Here is a 12,831-nt window from a genome sequence, read left to right as displayed (position 1 = left end):
CCCTTGGCTAATCTCCTTTTACTGCTCTGACCTTAGGGCCATCCTACACAATGCTGCCAGGATTTTCGAGGCAGGAGTAGGTGCACACTCTTGTAGGGACACCAGGCAACGGAAAGCACCTCCTTACTGCCATGAAAGGCTTACTGGGGTAGGGAACTACTCAGGAGAGGCTTTCTCCTCAATTTGCCTTGAGGATTATGTAGATGTGCAGTGTTCGGGGTGCACCATATGATTCCCGGGGCTACCCCTCCTATGGGTAAGGAAAAACAGGTCCCCACCAAGGAGTCTCAAATCTCAGCCTGCATCACAGGTGTTTGTGAGATCCTTTTATCGATGGCATTTAACAGCACTCAGTGCAATTCCCCTGCTCTCAGACACTTTGAATTTTACCAAATTTTTAACTTTCAAGTTAACATTTTTCTATGTTATCTGCCTGCCTCAGGCCAATGTCTTAAATCTTAGGGATTCAGTCCTCTCTGAGAAAGAGCTGGGGAAAGTGCACTGTTTTGCTTGTGGTGACAAAATTCTGGTAGCCTTTCAAAAGAGAACAGTGCTTAAAGCAGGAGCTTGAAATCTGGCATGCAGGTGGCCTTTTCTGTTAATTGTGCTCTTTGCTGTCATTGTCACCAACTCCTGTCGTCTGGCCAAAGTATCATCTGAAGAGTATCTGTTCAAACAGGTTTATTTTGAGTCCTTCAGATTATAGCAGTTACATTCCTTAGGGAGTCGATGCTCCCTGGCAATGCTTATTCTGATGGCTCAGCATGACTTCCCCCCCCAGGCTCAGTCCTTGGCTTGCTGCGAACAACACAACACGTGGCCCAGACTCTCAGGATAGCCAGAAAAGCCTGTTTCCCCTGCTTTCTGAGTGCCCCACCACTTTAATCACAGGATCACTGTGATTATTAAATTCCCTAGGTTAATACTGGGAACAAGCTCCTCAGGAGAGGTGGGCTGGCAAGGAGGGGTGGGGATTGTGGCTGGATGCTGACCGGGAAGTGGAGAGGAAAAACAGGACAGGGAATGGTATAAACAGGAGAGTGATGCTGGCTGTGTGAGGAGACTGTACTGGGAGGCCAGGAAGGTGCAACCAGAGAGGGTGCCTGTGGTTTCATGGGGACAGCATGGGGTAGCTGTACAACAAAGAGTAGGGGACAAGAGTTGATCTGAGGTGGGATGAGGAACAGGTTTGGCCCTACCTGTGCCACCAAGTTCCCATGGGATGCTCTGCTGGTGACTTGAACTGTGGATTTCACTCGTGCAAGGCTCCTTCTCTGCATGCCAGGGATGTCTGGGTCACGCTAGAGCACTGTTTGGCACTGCCTGCTTGCAAAAATAGGAACCCCAGGGTCTGACAGTAGGGTGCAAAGCTCAGAAGTAATCCCAGCCTTTGTCAGGCTGTTCCTTGATTCCTTCCTGAAATACAGCAACTACATTCCCTTGCCTGTGGGGCTCAGACATCCCTGGGTGGAGAACTGCAGAGACCCCAGGGGGCTGGGAATCCTTCTAACATCGGAGAAGGCAGGAGGTAAAGCCTGAAAGTTCATAATTAATAATAAACAGAATAAAACAAGTCCTACCTAAGGCCTGTCTTTCAATGAGTTCTTCTATCCTGCGCATTCAATGAAATCTGATCCCACAGGGGACAAAAGCATCCTGTGATCACTTAATTAAGGACTGTCACAATGTAAGCACAAAAGAGGGCAGAGCTGGGTATTCACTCCACCCTCTTGGGGTTTCCTATCCTTTTCAGTGCTCTATTTAGCTACCTTTCTCTTTAGCCAGCTTTTGCCTGTGGTGTTGTGCAGAGCATCACTGGAGAGGAGCAAATGGTGATGAGGATAAAAAACTCTTTGTGCTATGAACACAGCTATAAATTCTCATTGATTCTGATGAAAGAACTTGACTAGAGTAAGAGGCATTTTATTACCCAATTATGCCATACGTTACTAAGAGGCAGTAACAGAATGATATATAGATACATATATCTGATGAGCGTATGTATGTTTGTAAATGTGGGTGTATATTTACATGTGCGTTACCTGAACGAAACAGCTTAGTGTTTACTGGGTCAAAGAATAAATTCCACTGATAAAACTGCATATTTTATAGAAAGTAGGAGCAAAAGAACACAAATCCAGCTACACTGGATCAAACCTCAAATCTACACCCAGCCCAGTATCCAGAGATTTTTCTGATGGTCGTCACTGGAAGATGCTTTTGGCACATGCTTCAGTCTCACTGCTATTCCAGGTTGTATTGCGTGCATCAGTGTATTCCTGTGCATTCATCCGGCTCATGCAAACAACCTGACTTCTCCATCCTTGGCATCATCTAGTCATGATGTCTCCCAGTCCAGCAGAAACCCTCCATGCCCAGAACTACCCTTTTCTTCCTCTATGCAAAGCCTTCAAGACACAGCCCCCTCTCTGTGTCCATTTCAGAGCAAAAATGCAGAGTCTCCCCTCATCCTACACAAGTACCTGCTTCCCTGGGTACTCACAGTCCATTCACTTTTCATCCAGACTCTGAGAAATGACAGAAGTCTGAGGTGGATGCAAGCTGTGAAAAGCAGATCTATTTTCAACTCCCAAATATATAAACAGTCCCCAGGTGTCACGAGCATCTGCTGACTCGCAGAACCACAAACTACTTATACAACAAATAATTTTATATGACCAGTCACAAAACAAATCGGGTGCTATGTGGAAACACTGCATCTGATCTACCCCTTGTAAAAATCTGCTGCTCGGCTTTTGGTAACTGGGTGCTGGGGATGGCTCCAGGAAAGCTGGCAAGTCTGACTGTGGGACTTTGGCTCAATCCCTGTTGAAATTAGCAAGAAAACAGGAAAACATCCCCCATGTTTGGCAGAACAAGAGATTGGTGCACTTTAAAAAATAAAAATAAAAGTCCTAAACATCTACTCATTGAACAAAACTACAGCCGGAGGCCTGTTGATGTTGCACTGGGAGTTATGCAAGTGCAGACCAGCATTAGCACAATGTTCCAGACTTAATATCATTCCAGGCAATTCATTGCTCTCCAATATTAAAGCTGCTGTCCTTACAAAAACAACAGTGCGTGGTGACATGTCATATTTCCTGTGTGCTTAGCTGAGCTACCTTAGCAGTGCTGCTTTAATAAAGTTAAATCTGTACTCATGTTACAGCGAATGATAGTGCTGAAGGAGCTATGAAAATTAGATCCTCCTCTTCTGGGAAGCTGCACCTTCTCAGCCCTTCTAGGATCTGTTGCAGTACACAGCACTAGCCCAGGAAATGTTTTATCACTCTGTTATACAATAACTGGCTCTTGCTTGGTGTAAGTATTTACTAGAAAGAAAATGTTGTGCCTTGGTTTTCCAAGGGGAGGATGCTGAGCAGGGAGACAAGCTCCAGTCCTGTGTCTCTCAGCAGACTGTCCTGACCACTAAGTCCTGCTTAGGGTCTTTCATGTTTGCCCCCCTTCTGACCCCAAAGCTTTTGCACTGGATACTGCCCTCAGTGTATCATATCATATCTTAACAAGAAGATCTTGTTATCTTAGAAGTCTTCTTATCTTAGAAGTCTTTTTTCATCATCTAGCACGTCAGCTAAGAGAGATGTAGCACTATGCCTTTTCATTCAGGCTCACTGAACACCTGCCCCTGAATCACGTGTTAAAAAAGAGGACCAAAAAAAAATACTATGAGAAGGGCTTAATTAAAAGATAAACACAAATGAAATAATAATAAATTAAAAAAAAAAAATCAATGGTAGTTCAACTGTAATTGAATTTTATTGTCAGCAGAGCTGCTGTTGTTTTCCCTTCCTCCCCAAATGAGAAACTCTGGAGAGGAAATTTCCCCCATCAAATTTCAAATTCTGTTGAAATAGTTTGTGAATCGGGGAGAAAGGAAGGAAGGATGGAAAGAAGGGAGAAAGGAAGAGAGAAAGAGAGAGAGAGAGGGAGAAAAAGAGAAAGAAAGAGAGAAAGAGAGAAAGAAAGAGAAAAAGGGAGAAAGGGAGAAAGGGAGAAAGGGAGAAAGAAAAGGAAAGTTGAAAGGAATCTCTTTAATTCTAGGCAAGGCCTTTAAACCAACCAACCCTCTGCCAACCTGTTCATTCTGGGAACTGAGGATGTCAGCACTAATCATCTGCCCCTGTTTTCTGAGGGTAAATTCAGCATGTGTCTCAGAGCTGTGGAGAGGAGTCTCTGGAGTCCTCCAAGGAATTGGATTGTAATTCTGATGTGATGGCATCAGCTAATTAGCAGCTCCAAGAAATCTCACCTCCGGCCCCTCTCTGGATTTTTCTCCAATTATGGCTAAGGGTGAAGCCCTCAGAAGGGAGGCAAGGGGGGGAGAAGTTGTCCATAGTTACTGAAGGTTACACAGCTGCAAGGAATAAAAATGACTGCAGTATTTAATGGCACTCCTGTTTAATTCTGACAAACAGGAGCATTAACATTGTGCAAATAGGGACAAATTAACGTGGAGGATACTAAGTAGAGACAAGCCTCAAAGCCTGTTCTCTGGCTCCTTGCACAGAGGTAAATTTTACCATTATCAGCGTAAGGGACTCAGCAGCCTTTGAATGTGATTGCTCTTTTACATATGTGTGTGAATACAACATACAATTTTCTCGAGGTTCTGCTTTATTAAAATTCTTCACTACAGAGGTTTTCTTGCTGCACTCTTTTCTCATACACGTCATGCAGAGCAGCAAATACTCTTTACCACAAAAAGAATAATTTCTTACATGCCAAAGGCAGGAAACGCTTTAATTGCTGCTATCCTCAAAAGAGTTTTTCTGTTATGCCCAGAAAGTTTGGGTGTTTTTCATCCCTCTGTGGCACTGGAAAATTCTCCCACTGAAACCAGCGTAAGTCCATTTTTCACTGAAAGCACAGTACTTCCCAACTGCCATAAAATGACGCTATTTTACAAACACCATAAAATTGCACAGAGTTTTACAAATGCCATAAACGTGGCCATGCAAAGAGTGAAAAATGTTTGAAGTGCGGTTGCATCTCTCCCCAGTAACTGTGACATCCCTGTCACAGTACAAAGCTTTGGAACAGCTATATCGCAGCACAGAGCAATGTAAAGTGCAGATGATGACATCAACAAATGCTCGATGCTGACACTTAAAAGAGCAGCTGTAAAAAATAGCAGGCCATGATAAAAAGCACAGCATCAGCCATTGACTTTATGCAAAATATGTTATCTACTGTACAAACATACTGGGCTGCAAAATATAGCTAATAAAATAAGTGATTTGCCTGCCTGCTGCTTCCAGAATCACTCACAGTCTCCAGTCGGTACAGTTCCCTAGGGGTGAGTATTTTATAGCAGCAGAGAAGAAACTCTTCATGATTTTTTTCTTTTCTGCTGGTAGTGAAGAGCCACCCTTGTAAGTTTGATTTTAACTCATTAGATTCATTACAAGCTCCCAGTGGAAAAAAAAAATAATAAAAATAAAATAAAATAAAATAAAATAAAATAAAATAAAATAAAATAAAATAATAAAATAAAATAAAATAAAATAAAATAAAATAAAATAAAATAAAATAAAATAAAATAAAATAAAATAAAATAAAAGCAGGAGCATGGGTGTTAAATAGCTTACATCCCCCAGGGATAGGACCTGTTCTTCTAGCTCATAAATATCCAAATGGCATGCCTGTGTTTGTACACAGCATGGGGCACAGAGCACCAGACCTGCTAAATGTCACCTCGCAGTAAGCTGGTGTGACAGTCAGGGTATGCTGAGTTTCAGCCAACGCAGAGCAACAACCTGGTGACATATCAGCCATCTTCAGCATGGAAGCTACTCTGAGGCATATGCTCACAGGCTGCACCTGAGCAAAGGCACTGTCTTTTTCATCAGATGGCTCACAAATAGCTCCCTGGACACTGCCTATACATGCCTGTGTCACACATACATGCTTTCTTACTCCCCTCTTGCCTGTACCTAAAGTGAATAAAATCTCTCCCCTGCACAGACTATCAGTTTTGAGATCTATGTGCCAATAGAGATAACCTCGAAAAAAAATCAGAAAAGTTTCAGAATTTCCCTGCTGATAATGGTGAGTTTTGCTGCCTAAACGAAGAAAATCAAGAACTCTTTCTGGGAATGCCAGACCACAGCAATTTCTGAACAGAAAACAAAAGTCTTTTTCCTTGGCTGATCCCCAGATGACCTTGTTTCTCAGCCCCAAGGTTGATCACCTGGATCCTGCTCATGGGTGAAGATTCAGAAGAAATCATCTAGATAAGCTTAGAAATAGTGAAGTTTCTCCAGAAATGCCAGCAACCACCATGCCCAAGAGATGAGTAGCTGGTATGCAGACATTACAGGGTTGCAAGTTACTCTGCATGTACTCCAAGAAGACGAAACAGGTGGTAATCTCACCTATTAATTTTTTCTTATTATCAGGTTTGTATTCATTTTTCATGGGGGGTCATCCCCGTGCTCAAGGAAGCCTTTTGCTAAAGAGCCAAACTTCAGGCCAGGAGAGGGTCTCATAGGCTGGGAAGAGTTTCCCCCCACCAGCTCTTTACTACAAACATGCAGTTCACTTTTCACCAATGAAGTCAACCAGCTATCCCAAAATCGGATGTATTTTACACTATTTGGATGCTGGATCCCCTTCCTGGTGATCTCACTCCAGCACCACTACATAAGCAAAGATCCCTGAGAATGGGGAACAATGATCCCCACATGCCTGGGCTCCCCAGATATAGACTAACACCCACCCCTCTGTGCCTTCTTACACACAGCACTGCTTCAGCTCAGCTTTTCTCCACAGAGAGCTGCCTCACCAAAGAAAATAATCAAAGTACCTGAAATCCACTGGGGTGCTTTCAGGGTTTTCTACAAAGCCTCCTGCAAGCCTGCAATTTCCCTGCTGTAAATAGACCTCTGACATTTTAGGCAGAGTCTCCTGGGAGCACTGTAGAGTTAACATAGAACAAAAGGACAACAAAGTGAATTTATGGCTTGGGGAATCTAAGCAAAAGCAGAGCAATGTCCTTTCTGGCTGGTCTTCCTCAGCCAGACTCCATTTTGTCCACTTGGGGGTTTCTTTGTTGGTTGTTTTTTATTTTATTTTTTTCCTCTCTTTGTTTTAAAATGCCAACACATTGACAGATGCTTCCCATATATTTCCATCCTATGGTGTTTTAAATCTTGCTGCTGAACCAGCTACAAGTCCTTTCAAGGGATTATTGCTTTCATTCTTACACCTGGGTCATCTGGAAATCTGAGGGGAGAAAGCAACGTTCTCTGCTGGCTCTGTGATTAAAATGATTTATCTTGCCACTTCTTGCAGTATAACAATGAGCAGAATGCCACCCCCCTGCATGGATGCAGGCTCCCACGCAAGACTGTGCTAATGGCTTCTTTTCCCCAAGCAGAAATGGTTTCAAAACCCCAGAGTTTTGTTCTGAGGATAAAAAAAATAACTGATGCTCAAAGCCAAACTCAGATGGAAGCAGCACATAAGGAAGGAACCATGTTAAAAACTCAAAGCAAACTTATGCTCCCTTATTAGCCAGGTAGTGTAAAGCCAGTGCTCGGGATGATGACAGCAGGAACATGTTCATTAACTGAAGGCATCACAGTTGCCTTCCCATTGCTGAGCTCTGCAGTCGCATGAAGTTCTTGCACATAGAAACACCTCTCAGACTCAATGCTGCTTCAGTAACATGGTTTAATCTAATCATTGTCTCATTTATCCTATTATAGCCCGGAGTTTTATCTTTTTACACCACTTTTTTTTTTCCTCTTTTACAACAGAATTCAAAAAAAAAAAAAAAAAAAAGACCTTAACTCTTGCTCTAAGCAATTATTGCATTGCTCACTGCAGTAGCAATGCTCACATGTCAGGTAAAAAACAACACAGAGAAATAAAACCAAACCATGTGTTTTTGAATGTTGGCTTTATCCTTTTCAAAACAAATATTTCACCATGTGTTGCCCTGCACTTTGAATTTTCCCCCTTCAGAAAGTCCCTTCAGTCTAGTGTTTGCCCCTGAGTGGAAGAAGAAAATTTATGCTATGCATCTGTGTCATCTGATATACCAAACACACCCTGGCCCAGGTTGACCATACCTCTTGACAGATGCTGTTCCTGAATATTTCATCTCGTGAGGCAAAGTACTTATAAGGGATCAATAGTCTTTGGGGGTGTTTGGGGCAGTCGTACCCACTGGGAACACCATTATGCATGATGCACACCCTACAAGTCCTTGCTTTTTGACTCCATGAGCAAACATGGAGCACCACTTACAGCCTGTGACCCTACCTTAAATCCCTGCTTCACTCCCACAATTTTTTCCCATTTCCCAAGAGTGAAAGCAGTAGATACACAGGCTGGACAGCTAGCTGCCCCACTGTTGCCCTGTCTGCTCCTGCAGCTGACAGCACCGACCTGCTCAGCCAATTAAGAGAGAAAATAATGGAAACAGAGCTCTTAATCAGCAAAATGTTCGTTGCACAGGTTTTGGTACCTGAGACCAGCTCAGGAAAACCACATCTCCCTCTCACCCCAGTCAAGAAGGACAGATAGCTTCTCAAACTGGAAAAAGGTATCCAACCAACCAGGCAGGCCAGCTGCCTTTGCATTTTCTTTATCAGCCACCTGCTACATGACCCCAGTCTTGTACTGCGCACATGCGATGGGAGCAAAGAGATCTCCTTTGCTATCTGTGTGAGACAATCGAGTCATTTAGCAGCAATTAGGCTCCTGACCAGCTTAAGTCATTTACAGCTATACAATGGCTCCTAACAGCTCCAGAGTCCCAAGACATTATTTGAGGGAGGTCATAAACCGGTCAGGGGTGTTGGCAGGACTGAAACAGAGCATGGAGCTCAATAAGGAAAATGAGGTGCCCATAAGAAGGGTTAACCCTGAAGTGCCCCAGTGAGAACCGGTGCTCTACCATTTCAGGGACAGGTGAGAAGCAATACCACACTTGCCACCCCTTTTCCAGAGTGAAGAACACAGTTTGAGCAGCCAACTAACTTCCAACTCCTCTTTCTGTGTCTATTTAACATGAAAATGTGTCTTGTTTTCCTTAATGAAGACAGGGACAAATTTTTCAGTTTCCTATGAAGCAGTGCTGCAGAGAGCATTCTTGGTATTTCTTATAAGTGTGATGCTATTTGTATGCATTTACCTGCTAGTTTTAAAACTGTCAGGACACCACGACTCCTGCAGGTGCCATGGCTAGCACTTAATGTCCTGTGTTAGGTAAAATTTCGGGATCTCTAAACAGACCTTACAAAGACATGGGCTCCATTTTATGTTCTCTAAATCACCCCATAGAAAGTCTCTCCTGAGTGCAGGGTGAGCTCATTTTCATAGGCTAAGCTGACCTATGCAAATTGTTTCCTTGGGAATACACCACAAAGTGCCTTGCAAATGAGGGGTTTAGATATCTGCACTCACATCCATAATGCTTTTCTTGTTTTCTCTTTGTCAGTGTTGTGTCTCACTGTTTCTGACATCTGCCACACTAGGAATTAAAGCCCCCACAAACCATTACAACAGCACTGATAGCCTGGCCCATGTGGCTGATCTCCATCTGCAGGTTCTAATGTCCACAGCGTTAAGAGCTATTGCTGAGCTGGTGAGGTTTGATCTCATGTACTATCAATCGTTCACTGGTTCATGATGTCCTGAGGGACAGCAAGGATGCGGATAAAATGCTACAACCTTTTATATCACTTGAGTCACTGCTAAATTTGTTCTGTAAACATTTGGCCCAAGTGCATGAGCCCTTGTGTTTGTGCTGGTTCCTCTCGGCTGTCGGTAAAGCTGCGGGAGCTGTTTTGTTCCAGTAGCTTTATGCAGCATTGCTTAGAGAGTGGATCCATTCCCTGGGGAAATGTGACTACGTGGAGATCCTGGGGGAAACACAAAGTGACCTTGCTCATCTTTTTCTCCCAGGGTGCAGCCTCAGGCCATCCAGCTGCACTGGGAAATCTTAGAGCCAGTGGGAAAGTTTTACTCAAGGAGTGTAAAGGCAGGTGTGAGGAAAAGAGGGCAAAAACGCAGGCAGACAACAAATGTCAAGAGACTAATAGCTATGGGGATAAGCTGGTCCCTGATGAATGCCAGACAGACCCTTTTTGCCTCTACAAGTGCCCGGTTCTGTCAGCACCGGCCTGGTTTGGCCTGCCTGCACCCCTGCAGACGGGGCTGGGGACCTTGCCAAGGACACTGTCCTCTTTAGACTCCCCCTGCCACACCAGAAGCCCAGCTCATTGATCTCCTGTCCCCAGCAGGCAGAAGCCCCTGTCTTGTATGTTCTTTAGACGGCAGCCCCCCCAAAACAAGGCACAGGGGGACAGTAGCCAGGAGCTGGGCACGTAATGGCAGACACTACACTGAGGGAGAGCACAAGGCCCTCCCGGCAGCAGAAGGCCGGCTCGTCCTGCTCTCCGGAGAGCTGGCCTGGCAAGAGGAGGGGAAATGCTTTCAGCAAAAGGCAGAGGGAGCAAAGCAGGCAAAAGAAAGCAAAGCTACCGATAAGTTAACTTCCTCCAGAACTAAAGCTTTCCCCAGTGCCTTAAAAATCGCTTCCAAGCCAAATGAAAGACAGCCTGGTCACAGGGCATGCTGGCAGCCTCCCCCAAGGAGAAGGGGGATGCTGTCCCAGCTCCTCTCTTACACTTCTTGAAGAAGTGGCAATATCTTTTCAGATATGTCATTAATGGGGGCATGTTTGGGAGCACAGCCTTCATTTGCTGTAAGTAGTTTGGATTGCCAAGGTTAATGATGTTAAAAAAAAAAAAAAAGTGTCAAGAACCAAGAAATTCTGAAGTTCTTGTGCTGAACATATCATAGATATCTCCACTCTGCTAGCCAGCTGCAAATTGCTCCCTGAAGAAATGGAGTCCGTTTTTATTGAGAGAAAGTACATTCTCTTTATTAGTAGCTCTCACACCTTCTAATCATTTGTTCTTTAAAAAAAATAATTACGAAATGAAACATAGGGCAAAGTTATCTTCTTATCCAGTGAGCAACCTTATAACTTATTACCTGCTCCCATCATTAGGGCAAGGTTCAGATGGGATGTTAAGTAATGCAGCAGCTGAAGCAGAGCTGACAACGGCTGTTGGTTCCTACATGGTTCCTGTCTCAGAGCTTTGGACTGGCACCACACAGCAAAAGGGACCTGTCTTTTGGGGTCAGCCCTGTGACAAGTCCTTCATGTGATTTCTGAGACCTAGATTTTATTTCCTTTCATTCTTCTGCTCCTTAAGCCTGTAAGAAACAGAGGCACAAGAAGACAGGTTCAAGCTCTTAAGGGCTGAGCAGGCATTTTCTGCTTTGTTGTGGTGAAGACATTTAGAAAAGTCATTGCCCAATTTAAAATGGCTCGTAAGCTGTAGTTGCTAGAAATTACTAATTGCTAGAATTAGGAGAAACAGCAGTATAAGCAATATACACATATATGCACATAAGCATTTTAATGATAACATCTAAGTCTCCTTGGAGTGGCATTAAGTGACAATAAAAATAGTGCCCAGTCTTGCTTGCAGCACCCATTTCCCTTTAGGTAATACCAGTACAATCTGCATCGTACCATGGGTGCCATGCTTCACATAGAAAGTTGATTCCCTCCTCACAGGGCTGGAGAGGCAGCACACAGAAATTTGGGTTCTTGTTTCCTATTCAGCAACCTTTTTAGGCAGCCCTCACAACTACTCCACCAAATAACTTGACCTCTAGAAAGTGCACATGAAACGTAATAAAACTGAACAAGCCATGATCTCAAAAATACAGCAGAGCAGATTGAGAGCAGTTCTGGGCTTTCATTACCGGCACCAAGTCAATAGGGGATTTGCTGTTTGTCATCGGAAACTGCCAGGAAACGTATTTAAATGCTGAACTTCTGAACTTCTCCTTTCACCTGTATTTGAACCCTGCTAAATGATTTTACAACTATTATTGCTTTATAACCCATGACTGTAAATTCTTCCATTAGATTTTATTACTTAAGGATAAAAAAGTGTGCCTGGGGTTTGTATTTATATTTAATAATATCAGTATGCGCTCACACACAAAGTGACTGAGAGATAAGATAGAAGGGACGAACGGCTGTTTGCATCTGAGGATGGCGGCATCCCTCGCTGGGAGTCCATGTCGGGCTGCAGTGGGGAGGTCTGACACACCAAACATGTAGTCACTTTGGCCAATGGCCCCCAGAGACCAGGAATGCTTCAAGTTAGAAAAAAAATAAATAATAAAAATCAGTTTTGCTAGACTCGGGTAATAAGTTATGAATCGGTCCCCATAAAGCTTTTGGAATGTTTAAAACAATCACTTAAAACATGTGTCTCCTTTGGTCTTGTTCTCTGTTCTGAGGCTGTAGAACTAACGATTTCAAGCTTTCTTCCATCATCTGATGGGTTAGACTGTCTTCATTTTTTAACAAAACCTGAGATTATGCTACCCATGCTAGAACTTTTAAAACTTCTCTCTCTCTGACAAAAAAAAATAAAATAAAATAAAAAATAAAGAAAAGAAACAATCATTGTAAAACAACTGTGATAAAAATAATGGGAATTGATATCATTGTCCTCAGTGCCTGTTTCTTCCATATGCACTCACTGTCCCTAATGTAATGAACTTTGCCGGGGAAAAGCTGTGTTTCATTCCATTGGTTTCTTTATTCCAGTTCATTTATGTGGGTTGTTTCTAATTAGAAACATCAAGAAAAGGTGAAGTTCTTTGGCAAGCTCTAGCTAGGGAGTCCTCAGGGTGCTGAAGTCCACGCAGGAATTTTCTTTCCCCTCTCCATCAGTTGGCAGTGAGTCAAAGCCTTGCCAGCTA

The 12,831-nt window shown here is 43.5% G+C and overlaps 1 long non-coding RNA gene across 5 annotated transcripts in view; it reads right to left on the bottom strand.

Annotated features, from left to right (window-relative positions):
- LOC106015667 (uncharacterized) overlaps positions 1-12,831 on the bottom strand; it is a 159,395-nt gene that overhangs the window by 127,626 nt on the left and 18,938 nt on the right. The window lies entirely within an intron of this gene.

Source organism: Anas platyrhynchos, chromosome 1 (genome assembly GCF_047663525.1).
Source record: "Anas platyrhynchos isolate ZD024472 breed Pekin duck chromosome 1, IASCAAS_PekinDuck_T2T, whole genome shotgun sequence".
Lineage (NCBI taxonomy): Eukaryota > Metazoa > Chordata > Aves > Anseriformes > Anatidae > Anas > Anas platyrhynchos.
Note: the sequence above shows the minus strand (reverse complement) of the source record. Positions and strands in the feature narration are given on the sequence as shown.